The following is a 17,669-nucleotide window of genomic DNA, read 5'->3' as shown; positions in this document are numbered from 1 at the left end:
GACAAGAAACTGACAATCTACCCTACACCATTCAATTAAAAAAAAAAAAACGACTCGGAAAAATCCACCACTTCTAATGAAAAAAAGAGAAATACAATAATTTTGAATAACAAAATAAATAAATAAAGCTTTCAATTTTTCTGTACAACTGATCGTTTTTATTGAATTGCAATAAATTGGATTTTATAGCAGTGTGTGTGGCCACCTTAAAGGGAACCCGAGGTGAGAGTGATATGGAGGCTGCCATATGTATTTCCTTGTAAACAGTGCAAGTTGCCTGGCAGCCCTGCTGATCCTCTGCCTCTAATACAATTAGCCATAGCCCCAGAACAAGCATGCAGCATATCAGATGCTCTGACTGAAGTCAGACTGGATTAGCTGCATGCTTGTTTCAGGTGTGCGATTCAGACACAGCTGCAGAAAAAGAGATCAGCAGGGCTGCCAGGCAACTGGTATTGTTGAAAAGGAAATAAATATGGCAGCCTCTATAAAAGTAAACGGTGTCCTGGCACGTTAAACAAGAACAAAGACAACGGGAGCCAAAATAGTGCAACAAGTAATAATCAGATGAAAAACAAGTATGATACAGGACTGCTCACAAAGGTGGGTTGCATGAAGGGCAGCCGACCACTTAAAGAGGAACTCCAGTGAAAATAACGTAATAAAGTGCTTCATTTTTACAATATTTATGTATAAATGATTTAGTCAGTGTTTGCCCATTGTAAAATCTTTCCTCTCCCTGATTTACATTCTGACATTTATCACATGGTGACATTTTTACTGCTGGCAGGCGATGTCAATGGAAGGAGATGCTGCTTGCTTTTTTGGCAGTTGTAAACAGCTGTTATTTCCCACAATGCAACAAGGCTGCATTGTGGAGGGGTTTCAGCACAATATCAGCCATACAGCGCCCCCTGATGATCAGTTTGTGAAAAGGAAAAGATTTCTCATGGGAAAGGGGGTATCAGCTACTGATTGGGAGGAAGTTCAATTCTTGGTCACGGTTTCTCTTTAAAGCCGGTGGAGATGTTCACCCGTCTCCACTCGGGGTGTCCGCTGGTCTGGATACGGTCACTCTCGAGAAAAAGACACTTCCCCCCCCCCTCCCCTCCACAGTGGTAGCACTCTGTGGGGCTTGGAAGTACCCCTCCAAACTGGAAAGTTGGGGGGAGTAAACAGCACAATAGGAGAAAGAGGCGCCCAGGAGTATATAGTACTACTAATACTAAAAACAGGGCTGTGGAGTCGGAATCGGAGTCTGGGCAATTTAGGGTACCTGGAGTCATAGTTGGTGGTTTAACAAAAAACTGAGGAGTCAGATGATTTTTGTACCGAATCCACAGCCCTTGTTAAAAACACAAAAATTGAGAAAAGGGGGAGGTGGATTACCTTGGTAACGACAAGTTACATATGTCAAAATTGACTAGCGTGAGCAACGCGTTTCATAGTTCCAAGCCCACTTCCTCAGGCCAATACAGTGACAAAGGGGTTAATAGCCAGAGTTCTGCCAGCCTCCATATCACTCTCACCTCAGGTTCACTTTAAACAATTCACAGATTCTCATCTCCTCCTCAGCTCTCTCTTGCTGCCTGCTCACTACAGATAAGATAAGTATTGGTAGAAGCGCTATAAATCCATGCCAAAATCCTGCACCGCTGAAACGCAAAGGGTGGGGCTACGTTGGTCTTTGTGCGATCTGGGCGTTCACTTCTCTAGCGCAGAAGGCGATTAGGACTGGCTGTTAAGCGCCCAGTAACGGATCCAGCAATAGAAGAACTCTGCGCCAGAACCAACCGATTCGCGTATTGGGCCGACGTCGGGGCCGCTGAGAGGTCATGGCTTTGTGGGACTGGTGGTGGAACCTACGCCTGTACATCTGACCGCCTGACACAAAGTACGGACCGCATCAGTCTACCGGTCAGTAACCAGACCGCGTGTCAAACCGCGACAAACGCTGCATAGATTTGCATGCAGATTTTGCATAAACCTGCATCAACTCGAAATGATTTTCATCTCATTGACCGTCTCTAGACACCCAGTATCCAGGCAAGATGCACAAAAACTGCTAATAGCAAATGCAGAGAAACCTAATTGCGGCAAAGCGTTTGCGTTTTTGCACAGCTCCAGCGTGCCCCCAACCTGCAAGTTGTGAGGATAATGTGCCCATCACTAAAGCCCTGTACACACTCTAGATGTAAATCGGCCAAGGCGGCCGATAACCACCGCCTATGCCAGGAAACCAGTGTGTATACAGTAGCCCCAGATCCCTCTGAGCCAGCGGATCGATTCGGCCGTGGGCATTGCTCTCCTCACTTACCCCGCGTGACGTCCCTCCCGTGCCACTGTCCGCTCCCCACCTCCCAATATAGCAAGAGAACGTGTCGCTAGCCTACACACTAGTGACACATCTGTATAGGCTTGGCGCTACACTGTCGTCCAGGGATCGGGTGCTGATCCATGCCAGGCAACACGCTCATTTTACATGTGTACAACGCTTAGGCGTGCACACACACACACACAATTTTCACTGATCAATTTCACCACCTCCATGTAGTATGAAGGCCAGATTTTGAATACTATGAACCGATAGCATAGGTAACGCTCTTACACTACACAATGTGCTACAATTAGCCATATATTGGCTATTAGCAATTAGATGTGTATGCAGCCTGGTACACACGCAGGGGCATAACTGGAAATCACTGGGTCCCCCTGCAAAACTTTAAATGGGACCCCCTCCTGCCAAAAGAAATCTACAAATCTTTGTCTGCAAAACTTTGTATGATTCCCTATCAGCAGCTGAGCAGATGCAGTCATTAGAACAATGGTGGAGAGAGCAGAAATGTGTTTTCTCTCCTTGCCCTTAGTTGTCAGTCTCTCAGGACGGGGCCCCCTGTGGCTTATGGGCCCCACTGCAGCTGCATCCCTTGCAGGGTCTATTGTTACGCCCTTGTACACACGGTGAAATTTTCTGTCAGATTGATGGTCAAATTGATTATTTTTCGGCAGGTCTACTCTGACTTCAAACGATTTTGAATAGAATTGATTGGAAAATCGATCAGAAAAACGATCGGACCTGTTGGAAATAATAGATTCGACCATCAATCTGATGGAAAATTGCATTGTGCATACCAGGCAATTTTGATTGACAAATTTTACCACCTCCGTGAGATATGCGAGGAAGTGTATTAGGTTGTGTACACACATCCAATGTCGATTGGCCAATATTACCTCTTCCATGTAGCACGTGGGCCAACAGATTTTGAATACTGTGAACAGATTGTTCAATCGAAATTGGATGTGTGTACACAACCTAATAAACTTCCTCGCATATCGATACCGTCACTACAGCCTAAAACCTCTGGACTCCTTTCCTGCATGCCGGTTCCGTGGCTGAAGACGACCCTGGATGTTTGCTTCTATAATAAAATAAAAAATAAATCATACTGGCTCCCCCAGCACACAAATATTCTTATTTGTACAGGCTAACTCTACAAGGAGGCGGGCTCAGACTTATTGTGGGTGTGGCTTACAAGATCAGCTAACTGGATTATTACCAGCCCTGCTGGTAGCACAACAAAAAGTTTTGACAGATATAAAGTAGTCTTTTAAATTTAAAATACATGTAAACACAAATAAGAAGTATGTTTCTTTTGGAGTAAAATGAGCCATAAATTAATTTTCTCCTATGTTCCTGTCACTTCCGGTAGTTAGTAGAAATCTGACAGAACCAACAGGTTTTGGACTAGTCCATCTCTTCATGGGGGATTCTCAGCATTACATTTATTCTTTACAAAAGCACTCTCTGGAAAGGTTCTGTACAAAGATGCAACCCCCAACACCAGTTTGCACACTATTCTGGCAGTTGGACTGAGCAACTGTCATTCACTAAGTGCTTTTAAAAAAATAAGAAAAACCCTGAGAATCCCCCATGAGGCGATGGTCTAGTCCAGGCATGGGCAAACTTGGCCCTCCAGCTGTTAAGGAACTACAAATCCCACAATGCATTTGCCTTTGAGTCATGACTGTGGCTGTCAGATTCCTGCAATGCATTATGGGACTTGTAGTTCCTCAACAGCTGGAGGGCCAAGTTTGCCCATACCTGGTGTAGTCCAAAACCTATCAGTTCTGTCAGATTTCTACCACCTACTGTGACAGAAACATAGGAGAAAAGTAATTTATGGCACATTTTACTCTGGGAGAAATTTACTTTTTATGTGTTTTCATGTATTTTAAAATATTTCAAGGTTTCTAAAGGTTTAAAGGATACCCAAAGCGAGGTGTGACATTATTGATAGACATGGGTATGTACAGTGCCAAGCACACCAATAACTATGCTGTTTCTTTTTTTCTTTCTCTGCCTGAAAGAGTTAAATATCAGGTATGTAAGTGGCTGACTCAGTCCTGACAGGAAGTGACTATAGTGTGACCCTCACTGATAAGAAATTCTAACTATAAAACACTTTCCTAGCAGAAAATGGCTTCTGAGAGCAGGAAAGAGATAAAAAGGGTCAGCAGTTCATAGATTTTAGCTCTGGCATACTTCAATGAATGTGTCATTGAGCAAAAACATAAAACAGTTACAACTTAAAAAGTAGATTTAAACATAAAATAAAACTGTGGAATACCTTAAAAAGTCATTTTTAGGAGAAGGAAGATAGATACCATTATTTCATTAGTTTATTTTCGCTTTGGGTGTCCTTTAAGGTTTCCAAATGATATTATACCAATAAGGCACAAATCATGACAAGCAGGTGAGTGGTGCACCGGGGACCTGGAGCAACTAACAGAAAGGTGGATATGCTGTCTCTGGTTGCTATGGTGTGCCCCCCATGCATTTTACACCCTCCGATTCCTGCGAGGCTACTGTCCCCCCCCCCCCCGAACATGGGCAGCAAGACGCTGCTGGGAAGACGAGCGGCTGACTTCTGCTGCAGGGACACACATAGAAGAAGTGACGTCATGCTATATCTATATCTGTACGCCCATAAAATATGCCTGTCAGCATCGCTCTGTGCCGTCTGCAGTCAAACAACACAAAGCTAGGGCCAGGCACGGCGCCCGGAGGGGTGGGTGATCTGCAGAACCAAAGGGCAAAGGAAAGCACCCCCAACACCACTGGGGAGACTAACAAAGCCTCAAGACAGGGTCAGATTCCTGCCCATCGGCAAAATGCCACTGCCCTGAGCCATCGCAGGGTTAACCAGATGCCTTCTGCGGGGGGAGGGGGCATGCACCCAAACGCTGCGGTTCCCAGCGGGCTCTCTCGGAGGCGGGCAGAGATGACAGCTTGGGAATGGCTGATTAGGTTTGCTGGCAGGCAACAGCACTGCACAGGCACTTGTAATGCCGCCCTGAGGGTGCCCCTTGAAATGCCAGCCAATGGCCTCAGAACCCCCTCCAACCCCCAGGAGGCTTCAGAAGTAGAGGTGGGGGGAGTGGTGGTATAGAATGACCTCAACTGGCAGGCGCCTTAATAAACTGAAAATGGGCAACTGTACCTTCATATAAGAGGCGGTCTTGCAGTCTTCAGGAACGAATTGGGGGTCTTCCAGGTGAACTGTAAAGGCTTCCTCAGCTCCACCGGGGTCTCACCGGAGGGGGCGGCAGTCCCAGTAGATTGAACGTCATTCTGCAGCCGTGTGTTGGTACCCCGAGGGTAAAGGGCAGAATAGGTAATAATGAAAGAAGGGGGGGTGGACTGGGAGACGGACAGTGGATGCCAAACAACACAACAGCCAGCTGGAGGGAGCAGCGGTGGGGTGGGGAGGAGGTGATGGAAGCCAACAGGCTGATACAAAGCAATGCAAGATGGATCTATGTGCGGCTGGTGCAATCTATAGGTGACAGCAGAGGATGGCAAGGGTTACTGCAGAGCAGTGTGACACTGGATAAAATGCATGTATATAGGAGGTGGAGATGATGGACACAGCAACAGGATCTATAGAGGGCAACGGATGTATAGATATAGGGAGTGGGGCTCTGTCTGCCTCTGAGAGATGGCTATAGGGTTGGAAATAATATACACCAATGGAGAGGATTGAGATATGGACAAAATGGGGTTGATAATGAGTGGAGAGCTCAGGGTCCAAGCAGCACTGCAGTCGGTGATCTATAGGTGGCTCGAGAACAATAAGTGCAGCAGAAAGTGATGGCAAATTTCACCGACAACCATATAGGTTCCAACAGGTAGAGGGGGACAAATCCTACAGCAGGACGTGGAAAATCGTCCGAGGATATTTGCTTCCCACTGGAAGATGATTAGGTATATCCAGGTTTATCCGGCACACAGCAAATCGACAAGTTCCCAAAAAAAACAGGTGATCTATAGTTCCCAATGGATATTTACATTCCTGTAAGGTAGAAGTAGATCGATCTATATGTCCAAACAGGTGGCACTATAGTTTGATGGTCTTCCCACAAGACAATGGCTTGGAATACACAGGCGGATCTATAGGTTACCAGAAGACAATGATGAGGTGGATGTATAGGTGGTGTGAGGTTACCACAAGACACTGATGGATCTATAGGCGATAGCAATACCAGGTGACAATTACCAGGAGTACAGTGGTGGATCTATAGGCGAAGGGTTTACGAAGAAACAACGTTCATATATTCACAGCCGTATCTGTAGGTTCTAAAAGCAGCAATAAAAATAGATTGATGATCTATAGGTTTCGATATAAGTTCCAGGTTCAGTGTGGAGGTATTAAGAGTCCAACTATGTTCCAGAAGATTCCATAAGCAACAGAAGATCTACATGTATCAAAAATAGCGTCTTCTATAGATCAAAGAAAAAGCTTCCACAGGCAAAAAATTATGAATACATTCCAGGGGGAAAAAATTATGTTCCAGGAAAGAATGACTTTCGGAAGGAAAATCTATAAACCTCAGGTAAGGAGAAGTCTATAGGCGAAAACAAACGTCTATGCTGCAGATCAGAATGCATCTGCTCTGTACTACCACCGATCAGGGCGGATCAATAGGTGCCAGTTCGAGTTAAGCAGCAGACTTTTATGTAAACAGCCTGGTTAACTACGGTTGTATAGTTGACCGGCCTATACAGTTTGGAGTTCAGTGGTTCTAGGGGTCCCTGTAGATGTTGAGAAATTGGGGGTTTGATGCACAATGTCCAGTTGGGGGTGGTTGTACCAGTAACACAAGACATGCAGTTTGGGTTAGGATTGCGCTATAGTCAACCATGGAGGTCCACAGAACATCTGAAGATGGGTCTATAGGTGACAAATGATTTCTGGTGCAGGTGACTGTGGATCTTTACGATCCAGACGAGAAAGGTTCCACAGGTGATGGCGAATGCTTTCAGTTGAGAAGACAGATGTGTATAGTCGAAATAACGTCCAACTCTATAAACAACAGCAGATTATATCCTTTGAAGGTAACCAAGAATGTACATTGTCCTTATTCTAACATCTCTAGAGTCCAGATAAGGCCAGCTACATAGGTGACAGATGTATATGCTCCAACATTACAGCAGTTCCGAAGGTGACAACAGATCTGACGGACGATCTATAGGCGACTGCAGATTTATAATTCCAGATGGCAGCAGCGACAGCAGATGTGTGTGTTGAAGACGGTTGCAGCAGTATAGATACCAGCAGATGTGTAATCTCCAGAGGATGGCAGCAGATGTATGTTGCCAAGATGTGTAACGTCTTTCTGATGGCAGCTCTATAGGCGACAGCAAACGTATAGATTATGACAGCATAGACAGAAGATCCGTACACTCCAGGCGATTGGATTACATAACTTCAGCCTTTAGAATTGCAGAGTATGATGGCTCTATAAGCGACCTCGAAGGTGTTGGCGTATATGTTGAATGATGGCGGTTGTATAAGCGATCTCCGAGGTGTCGGTGTATATGCTGGTCGATGGAGGATCTATAGGCGACCTCGGAGGTGTCGGCATGTACACTGGTCGATGGCGATTCTATACAATGGTTGTTGGCGGTTCTATAGGCGACCTCGGAGGTGTCGGTGTATACGCTGGACGATGGTGATAATGGATGTATATAATACAGATAATGGTGACAGCAGGTGGTTATATAGTCCAGCTTCTGGCAGCTCTGTAAGAGATGTATAGGGGATGGCACATGTATAGGTGACAGCCAGCTGATGCTGGGGTTAGATGCTGGAGCCCCGGATGGGGTCGGAGCCACACTTAGAGGAATTCTCGGCTCCGACACTTCGCCCCTCTATAGGCAGTCCTCGGCACTGGGGTCACCCTCCTGCACGCTCAGCTCTCGGTTCCCCCTCTAGGCGGAGCTCTGTCCGGCGGTATCCGTGCTCCGGGAACCCCGGGGGGTGCAGCGCCCTGCGTGTGTCTGCGGCTCCGGCCTCGTACTGCCCCGCCCCCCCGCTGACACTCCGCTCCACCCCCCTCTCCTCTCCCCACTCACCGCATCTCGCGTGAACGGCCCGAGCAGGGTGACGTCACCAGCCTCAGCTAAGCCGCGTTCCAGTGTGGGACTGCAGCGGCCCCCAGCGGCCACGGCTGGAAGTGGCAGGATAATGCTGCAGATGGATCACTGGTGGTGGGATATTATATGGACAGTGAAATGGAAATAATTCCAATTTACATGCAAATTTAAAGTGTGCCTGAAGGCAAATTTTGAGAAAAAAGTAAAGTTAGAGTACTTAAAGAGTACTTGAAGTAAAAAAAAAGACAGAGACTGTCATGGCAGACTTAAAGGGTTTATAATGCGTGGAGATCTCAGGGTCCAAACAGCACTGCAGTCGATGATCTATAGGTGGCTCGAGAACAATACGTGCAGCAGAAAGTGATGGCAAATTTCACTGATGACCTAACTTCCAACAGGTGGAGGGGGACAATTACTACAGCAGGGGGACGTGGAAAATAGTCAGAGGATATTTGCTTCCCACTGGAAGATGATTAGGTATATCCAGGTTTATCCGGCACACGGCAAGTCGACAGGTTCCAAAGTGATTTGGGTCCCTGGTCACAGCTTTGGTCCTCCCAGTGTCCGGGTGATCACCTGTGAGGACCGGCGGCCCTGTGCATGTACGTGACATAGGCTTTCGCACACGCCCGCGCATGCGCAGAAGCGCTGACCCGCCAATGGAGCTGCGACGAGGGACTCAAATGACTTTGCCTTTAACCACTTTGCATTACTAAGTTTTCAAAGCTCCCAACTGTCCCTCTTTTGGAATGACAGTCCCTCTTTGGGAGCCCTGTCCCTCTTTCCTTTCCTCCTCATTTGTGCCTCTTTCAGGACATTGTCCCTCTTTCTATGTAAATATATATATTTCTCTACAAAAAATGTGTTTGATTGACTCTTAGTTTTATTCCCATCCTTTAAATTGATATATTACTAATTTTCAAATGTTAATATGAAGGAAAATGAACCAGGATAGAAAGGACCAGCGTGGTTTGAATTATAAAACTACCACTATCCAGAGTGGCTGGATAGTGTAATGGTTAAGGGCTCTGCCTCTGACACAGGAGACCTGGGTTAGAATCTTGGCTCTGCCTGTTCAGTAAGCCAGCACCTATTCACTAGGAGACCTTAGGCAAGTCTCCCTAACACTGCTACTGCCTATAGAGCGCGTCCTAGTGGCTGCAGCTCTGGCGCTTTGAGTCCGCCAGGAGAAAAGCGCGATATAAATGTGTTGTGTTTGTTAAAACAACATATTTTTCTTATGAAATCTTTATGGTATGCGTGACTAGGGGTTTGATGGGGGCGTGATCAGGGGTGTCGTAGGGGCGTGGCTTAAGTGTCCCTCTTTCTCATCTCAAAAAGTTGGGAGGTATGCTAAAGTGTACCTGAAGGGCCCATTCACACTTGCTGATCGCAAAACGCTAGCGATTTTCCTAGCGTTTTGCTCTGGTGTTTTTTGGCGAGTAACGCCAAAAAATAAACAATTTCCACCTGACGATTTTTTAGCAATCGCGTTTTGCGCTTTTATAGCACTAAAACACGATCGCCGAGAAATCGGCTGAAAATGGTGCAGGCAACGCGTTTGCGTTTAGCGTTTTTGGGCGATTTGCGTTGATTAGTGCAAATCGCCCAAATGAGATCGGGTCCATAGACTTTTATTACCCTAGCGCTTTGAAAAGCGCTAGTGTTTTAGCGTTTTGCCGAAATCGCCAGCAAAACGCTCAAGTGTGAATGGGCCCGAAGACATATTTTGAAAAACAGAAAGTAAAGTACTTTAAGTAAAAAAGACAGAACCACTTCGCATTGCTGGGTTTTTACCATTCCTGAATATTTTGGCATTTCAGCTGTGTCACTAATGACACAAAAATAACTTTTTTTTTTCTAGTAATTCCGGCTGATGGAGATAGTGGGAGCAGAACAGTTATCCTCAGACACGTCCCCGAAAATGGCAGGCACATGCGCACACTCACCTGCGAATCATTCGCCTGTACAACCGCCAGTGATCCCGCCCACGTGCCTTGCTACGCGCCTGTTCAGAGCGGCAGTACACCTGTAAACCTGGGACTTTATTGGGTAGGATGCCACCAAAGTAATATATATATTTTTTATTTTTAGGACAATCTAGGCATTCTTTAGGTAATATTTTTTTAGAAGTTAAACTTTTTATATGTTTCACCCTTTCTAACTCTTACATGACAAGTGCCACAGTTGTAAAACATCCCAGAATACATCATTTGGCTCATTCAGATTAGAGTGATACCACATCTGCCATATTTCATCTCTAGTTGGGCACCGGAGACCGGATGTTGTCGCTAGGACCCCAATGCTGTACAGACTTTGCTAGGCAACAGCATAGCCATTTATCTGCCCAGCGTTGGGTCCCCAAACCATCGCCATAGTGATCACATCAAGAAGTTAATTAGTTAGGTAGGGGTTCAAGTTTAACCACGAGGTGGAGGCGCCGCGCCGAAAAATGGGCGTGGGAGGGATCGGGGGGGGGGGGGGGGGGAACGCAATGTGGGCAACATTTCAGCAGAAAACAAACGCAATTTGGGCAACATTTCAGTACAAAACAAACGCAATGTGGGCAGCATTTCAACAGACAACAAACGCAATTTGGACAACATTTCAGCTTAAAATAAACGCAATTTGGGCAACATTTCAGCAGACAACAAACGCAATTTGGGCAACATTTCACCAGAAAAGGGGATTTTCAAATAACCGGTAAACATTAGGCGAAAATGTGAACATTTTAGCGTATTTATATGTAAAATCTCGAAAGCGGAAATGTGAAAATTTTTGTGTATTTTCGCAGAAAAATCTAAAAAACATAAATGGAATTTTCAATGCGAAAATGCCTTACGGCGAAATTTGCATGCAACACTGTTCATTATAAATGTGGTTTGCATGGGAGGGATAGAAACAAAAAAAGCACTTTTCAAAACAGCCAAATTGAAGCCTGGTACTAGAGCTGGCCTGAACTGTTCTCCAGCGGACAGTTCCCGGCGAATTTCCACTGTTCACATTCTCAGCGAAATGCGAACCATTGGCGTGTTTGACCCGCCCCCTATACATCATCATGGAGCCAAACTTTGTCGCCTTACCTCACAGTCAGCAGACACTTAGCAGCCAATCAGCTAGCACCCCTACCTGGACCCTTTTAATAGGGGGTATTAAAAAGCAGTTGCGGTGGCCATATTGGATTCATACTCTGCTGGCTGCTGTTAGTGAGAGCAGGGTCAGGCTTGCTGCAGATAGGTAGGGAAAGCATTAGTTAGGCCTGAGTTCCTCAATGACTACTTGCTGAAAGCACCCCAAATAGCCCTTTTGAGGGCTAGTACATCAGTCTCCTGTTTTTTATTTTGCGTGTGACACTCTACAGCCCACTGACACCCAGAGCTGTGTGCACACTACTGCTGTTGTCTCATTAAGTTGCAGACACAGAACCACTCCAGTGCTTTTTTCCACTGTATTCTGATAGAACTATTGCATATCTCTCTCTGTTTGAGACACTCCACAGCCCACTGACACCCAGAGCTGTGTGCACACTATTGCTATTGTAGTCAGATTAAGTTTTAGGCACAGTACCACTCCAGTGCATTATTTGTAGGAATGTAATACGATTCCTGCCCTTTAGGGATTAAAACCCGACTTTGCGTCAACTCCATAATTCATGGTGGGCCTTTTGGCATGGACCCCCCTCCGGCATGCCACAGTCCAGGTGTTAGACCCCTTGTAACAACTTTTCCATCACTTTTGAGGCCAGAAACAGTCCATGTAGGTTTTAAAGGGTTTTGCCTGCCCATTGAAGTCTATGGCGGTTTGCCAGGTTCACAAGTTCTCGAACATTTGCGGAAGTTCACTGTTCTCGAACCCCGAATTTGATGTTCGCGACATCTCTATCTGGCTACATATACTGGGCACATATACCCCTGGCTATATATACTGGGCACATATACCCCTGGCTACATATACTGGGCACATATACACCTGGCTACATATACTGGGCACATATACCCCTGACTACATATACTGGAGACATATACCCCTGGCTATATATACTGAGAACATATATACCTGCCTACATATACTGGGCATATATACCCCTGCCTACATATACTGGGCACATATACCCCTGACTACATATACTGGGCACATATACCCCTGCCTACATATACTGGGCACATATACCTCTGGCTACATATACTGGGGACACATACCCCTGCCTACATATACTGGGCACATATACCCCTGGCTACATATACTGGGGACACATACCCCTGCCTACATATACTGGGGACATATACCCCTGGCTACATATACTGGGCACATATACCCCTGGCTACATATACTGGGCACATATACCCCTGGCTACATATACTGGGCACATATACCCCTGGCTACATATACTGGGCACATATACCTCTGGCTACATATATTGGGGACACATACCCCTGCCTACATACACTGGGCACAGTATATGTACATATACTGGGGACATATACCCCTGGCTACATATACTGGGCACATATACCCCTGGCTACATATACTGGGAACATATACCCCTGGCTACATATACTGGGCACATATACCCCTGGCTACATATACTGGGCACATATACCCCTGGCTACATATACTGGGCACATATAACCCTGGCTACATATACTGGGCACATATACCTCTGGCTACATATACTGGGCACATATACCCCTGGCTACATATACTGGGCACATATACCCCTGGCTACATATACTGGGCACATATACCCCCTGGCTACATATACTGGGCACATATACCCCTGGCTACATATACTGGGCACATATACCCCTGACTATATATACTGGGCACATATTATACCCCTACATATACTGGGCACATATTATACCCCTACATATACTGGGCACATATACCCCTGGCTACATATACTGGGGACATATACCCCTGGCTACATATACTGGGCACATATACCTCTGGCTACATATACTGGGCACATATACCCCTGGGTACATATACTGGGCACATATACCCCTGGCTACATAAACTGGGCACATATACCTCTGTCTACATATACTGGGGACACATACCCCTGCCTACATATACTGGGCACATATACCCCTGGCTACCTGTTCTGTGGACATCTCTACCACTGGCTACCTGTTCTGGGGACACCTATAGACCTGGGGCTACCTATTTTTGGGGAAGCACTGCTGTCACATTGAGTGTATTTTGGGGAACTGCTGCCAGGTGAGAGGTGTCTACCATATTAAGGGGGCATCTGCCAATTTATGTGAAATGCTGTCTATTTATGTGCCTCATGACTGCTGAATTTGTCTTGTTGGAGGCCTCATGGTTACTGAATTTGTCTTGTTGGCGGCCTCATGATTTGTTGGGGGCCTCAAGATCGCTGAATTTGTCTTGTTGGGGGGCCTCATGGTTAATGAATTTGTCTTATTGGGGGCCTCATGATTTGTTGGGGGCCTCATGATTGCTGAATTTGTCTTGTTGGGGGCCTCATGATTGCTGAATTTGTCTTGTTGGGGGCCTCATGATTGCTGAGTTGGTCATGTTGGGGGCCTCATGTTTGCTCATGATTGCTGAATTTGTATTGGAACATGCTGGAAGGTACATACTGAGGGAGGGAGGGTGGGTGAGCGTGAGCCTGCTAACTTCCATGCACATTTGACTCCACCCATAACCACGCCCACATTTATTTGGCCCCGTCCCCTTTTGGTGCGGCGCAGCCTTCACCTTAGGGGGTGCATTAATAGTCTTTGCCCCCGGGCGCTGAAAACCTTAGCTATGCCTCTGGTTTTGACCCTGACACTATATATGCCAGAAGATCAGCAGGGCTGCCAGGCAACTGGTATTGCTTACAAGGAAATCAATATGGCAGCCCCCATAGCCCTCTCTCTTCAGGTGTCCTTTAAAGCAAGTCTGAAGCTAGAATGAAAATAGGCTTACAGGACCCAGAGCCTCTCTTCTTCTTAAGCGAGTATCTGTTTTTTATTCTATGGACCCATACACACAGGAGCGTTTTGCCGGCGATTTCGGCAAAACACTCAAACGCTAATAAAATGCTATGGGCCCGTTCTTACTTGGGCGATTTGCGCTAATCGCCGCAAATCGCCCAAAATCGCAAAATGTGAACGAGCTACGATTTCCTGGCGTTCACGTTTCAGTGCTATAGAAGCGCTAAACACGATCGTGGAGAAATCGCTGTACTGTCCAGTGATTTTTTCCGCGTGAAATCGCGGAAAAATCACTCCCACAAAACGCTGGCGTTTTGCGCTTCTAAGTGTGAATGGGCCCTAACTCTCGCTTCAGACTCCCTTTAACCATGGCCCCTGAACAAGCATGCAGCAGATCAGATGCCCTGACTGAAGTGTGACTGTATGAGCTGCATGCTTGTTTCTGGTGTGTGATTAAGACACTACTGCAGCCAAAGAAACCAGCAGGGCTGCCAGGCAACTGGTATTGTTTAAAGTGGACCTGAATTTAGAATTTCCTCTCTGCACTAAAAGATACACAACAGCATAATAACCGTTAAACAAAAAACATTTATTTGTTACAGCCGATACAAATCCTAAAATAAATCTGCTCTGTTTCTACTTCCTGATTCATGGAAGCAGACATATTGTTTACATCCTGTGCTTTCCTATGAGCTTATCTGCCATCTCTGCCGCGGCAGTCAGCTGACACAAGGGAGAGATCAAATTACAATTTGTGATATTAGACACAAATGAGGGGGAATTAAACAGACTAAATACATACAGGGTGCATTTCTCTTTGTTTTTCTTCTGTCCTGTGCAAGAGTTCAGGTCCACTTTAAAAGGAAATATTTATGGCAGCCTCCATATCCTTCTCACTTCAGGTTCCCTTTAAACATAACTGCCATAACTGATATAATAACGCAAGCAATGCTATTATATAATGCACCATTCTGTGCTTTTTATATAACACAGGAAGCAGGAACAGCTGAACGCTGCTGCATCTTGTTCGTCGGGGGATAAATTGATCTTCTTCAATGAAAGACGTTGAATACAGCATTGTGCATAGACAGAATTCTCCAACGGCAATTGTGCAGCCGATAGATGCCAAATACTAGAATACAAAGCCTGCTTTCACTAAGAGACAGACCCCCTGCTGATACTGGAACAATCAACACATCCCCAAGTCCGCCGTCCTCCTCATAATCATACACGTTGCGGTGAGAAAATTCATATTGTCTACAGCTCACACGCCTCTTCCACAGCCCTGATTATGTTCCTGGAAGTCAGATCGGTGCTGGGCTGCGAGAATCGGTACCGCAGGGCTCAGAGATGGGTCCATAGGGCGAGTTCAGTCATTGGTGCAGCCCTCCACAGCCCTCATTACGTTCCTAGAAGTCAGATCGGCGGCTATGAGAATTGGTACCGCAGGGCTCAGAGATGGGTCCACAGGGCGAGTTCAGTCATTGGTCTCCCCCCTCCACAGCCCTCATTATGTTCCTAGAAGTCAGATCGGCGCTGGGCTGTGAATCGGTACCGCAGGGCTCAGAGATGGGTCCATAGGGCGAGTTCAGTCATTGGTGCCCCCCTCCACAGCCCTGATTATGTTCCTAGAAGTCAGATCGGCACTGGGCTGCGAGAATCGGTACCGCAGGGCTCAGAGATGGGTCCACAGGGCGAGTTCAGTCATTGGTGCCCCCCTCCACAGCCCTGATTATGTTCCTGGAAGTCAGATCGGCACTGGGCTGCGAGAATCGGTACCGCAGGGCTCAGAGATGGGTCCACAGGGTGAGTTCAGTCATAGGTGCCCCCCTCCACAGCCCTCATTACGTTCCTAGAAGTCAGATCGGTGCTACAAAGACAAGAAGTTCCCTGAAAAACCGCACCACTCAACTCCTGAGTACAAATTATAACATCTTTATTAAGTACAAAAACACATAAAAACAATTAAGATCACAATCGTGGGGCACTCCAAACATTGCACATAATAACAATACAAGTCTCAATAAACATCCATGATATCCTGCAGTAAATAATGATACAAATAAATATCTCCTATAATCACACCAATAAGGAAAAAATGAGGAGATGAATACCCCGGATGCTATTGTCCAGCACTAAAGCTGATAAAGTGCAAAGTGCATGGGGTAAATAGGGAACCAACGTGTCCTATGTACATAATTAGGATGGAGGATACATCTGAGGCCATCCATTAAGAAAGTGTGCCAGTGAAAAAAATGGTGAAGGTGAAGAAAGTGACAGTTCCAAACCGAAGGAGAGAAAGGGTGATAGTGATTCAGAAGGCTGTCAGCCTTCTGAATCACTATCACCCTTTCTCTCCTTCGGTTTGGAACTGTCACTTTCTTCACCTTCACCATTTTTTTCACTGGCACACTTTCTTAATGGATGGCCTCAGATGTATCCTCCATCCTAATTATGTACATAGGACACGTTGATTCCCTATTTACCCCATGCACTTTGCACTTTATCAGCTTTAGTGCTGGACAATAGCATCCGGGGTATTCATCTCCTCATTTTTTCCTTATTTGTGTGATTATAGGAGATATTTATTTGTATCATTATTTACTGCAGGATATCATGGATGTTTATTGAGACTTGTATTGTTATTATGTGCAATGTTTGGAGTGCCCCACGATTGTGATCTTAATTGTTTTTATGTGTTTTTGTACTTAATAAAGATGTTATAATTTGTACTCAGGAGTTGAGTGGTGCGGTTTTCAGGGAACTTCTTGTCTTTGTAGTGCTGTGGGTATATTGTTCCTTTCTGCACACTCCTCGCTTATTGATTTACCTATATTTTATGGTAATGTGGATGGTGCTCGCCCATATGCTTTGTTTCTATAGTCAGATCGGTGCTGGGCTGTGAGAATTGGTACCGCAGGGTTTAGAGATGGGTCCATAGGACAAGTTCAGTCGTTGGTTCCCCCCTCCACAGCCCTCATTACGTTCCTAGAAGTCAGATCGGCGCTAGGCTGTGAGGATTGGTGCCGTAGGGCTCAGAGATGGGTCCACAGGGCGAGTTCAGTCATTAGTGTCCCCCTCCACAGCCCTCATTATGTTCCTGGAAGTCAGATCGGCACTGGGCTGTGAGAATCGGTACCGCAGAGCTCAGAGATGGGTCCATAGGGCGAGTTCAGTGATTGGTGCCCCCCTCCACAGCCCTCATTACGTTCCTAGAAGTCAGATCGGCGCTGGGCTGTGAGGATTGGTGCCGTAGGCCTCAGAGATGGGTCCTAAGGGCGAGT

General features: G+C 46.1%; 1 protein-coding gene across 1 annotated transcript in view; it reads right to left on the bottom strand.

The window, feature by feature from the left end:
* Positions 1 to 8,358, bottom strand: part of PTPN4 (protein tyrosine phosphatase non-receptor type 4) — a 191,919-nt gene extending 183,561 nt beyond the window's left edge. The window contains exon 1 of the mRNA XM_068246137.1: positions 5,502 to 8,358. The gene's annotated coding sequence lies outside the window, so the exon portion shown is untranslated. The remainder of the gene's footprint in view (positions 1 to 5,501) is intronic.
* Positions 8,359 to 17,669: the final 9,311 nt, after the last annotated feature.

This window comes from Hyperolius riggenbachi, chromosome 7, assembly GCF_040937935.1.
Source record: "Hyperolius riggenbachi isolate aHypRig1 chromosome 7, aHypRig1.pri, whole genome shotgun sequence".
Lineage (NCBI taxonomy): Eukaryota > Metazoa > Chordata > Amphibia > Anura > Hyperoliidae > Hyperolius > Hyperolius riggenbachi.
This window is presented reverse-complemented; position numbering and strand designations above follow the sequence as displayed.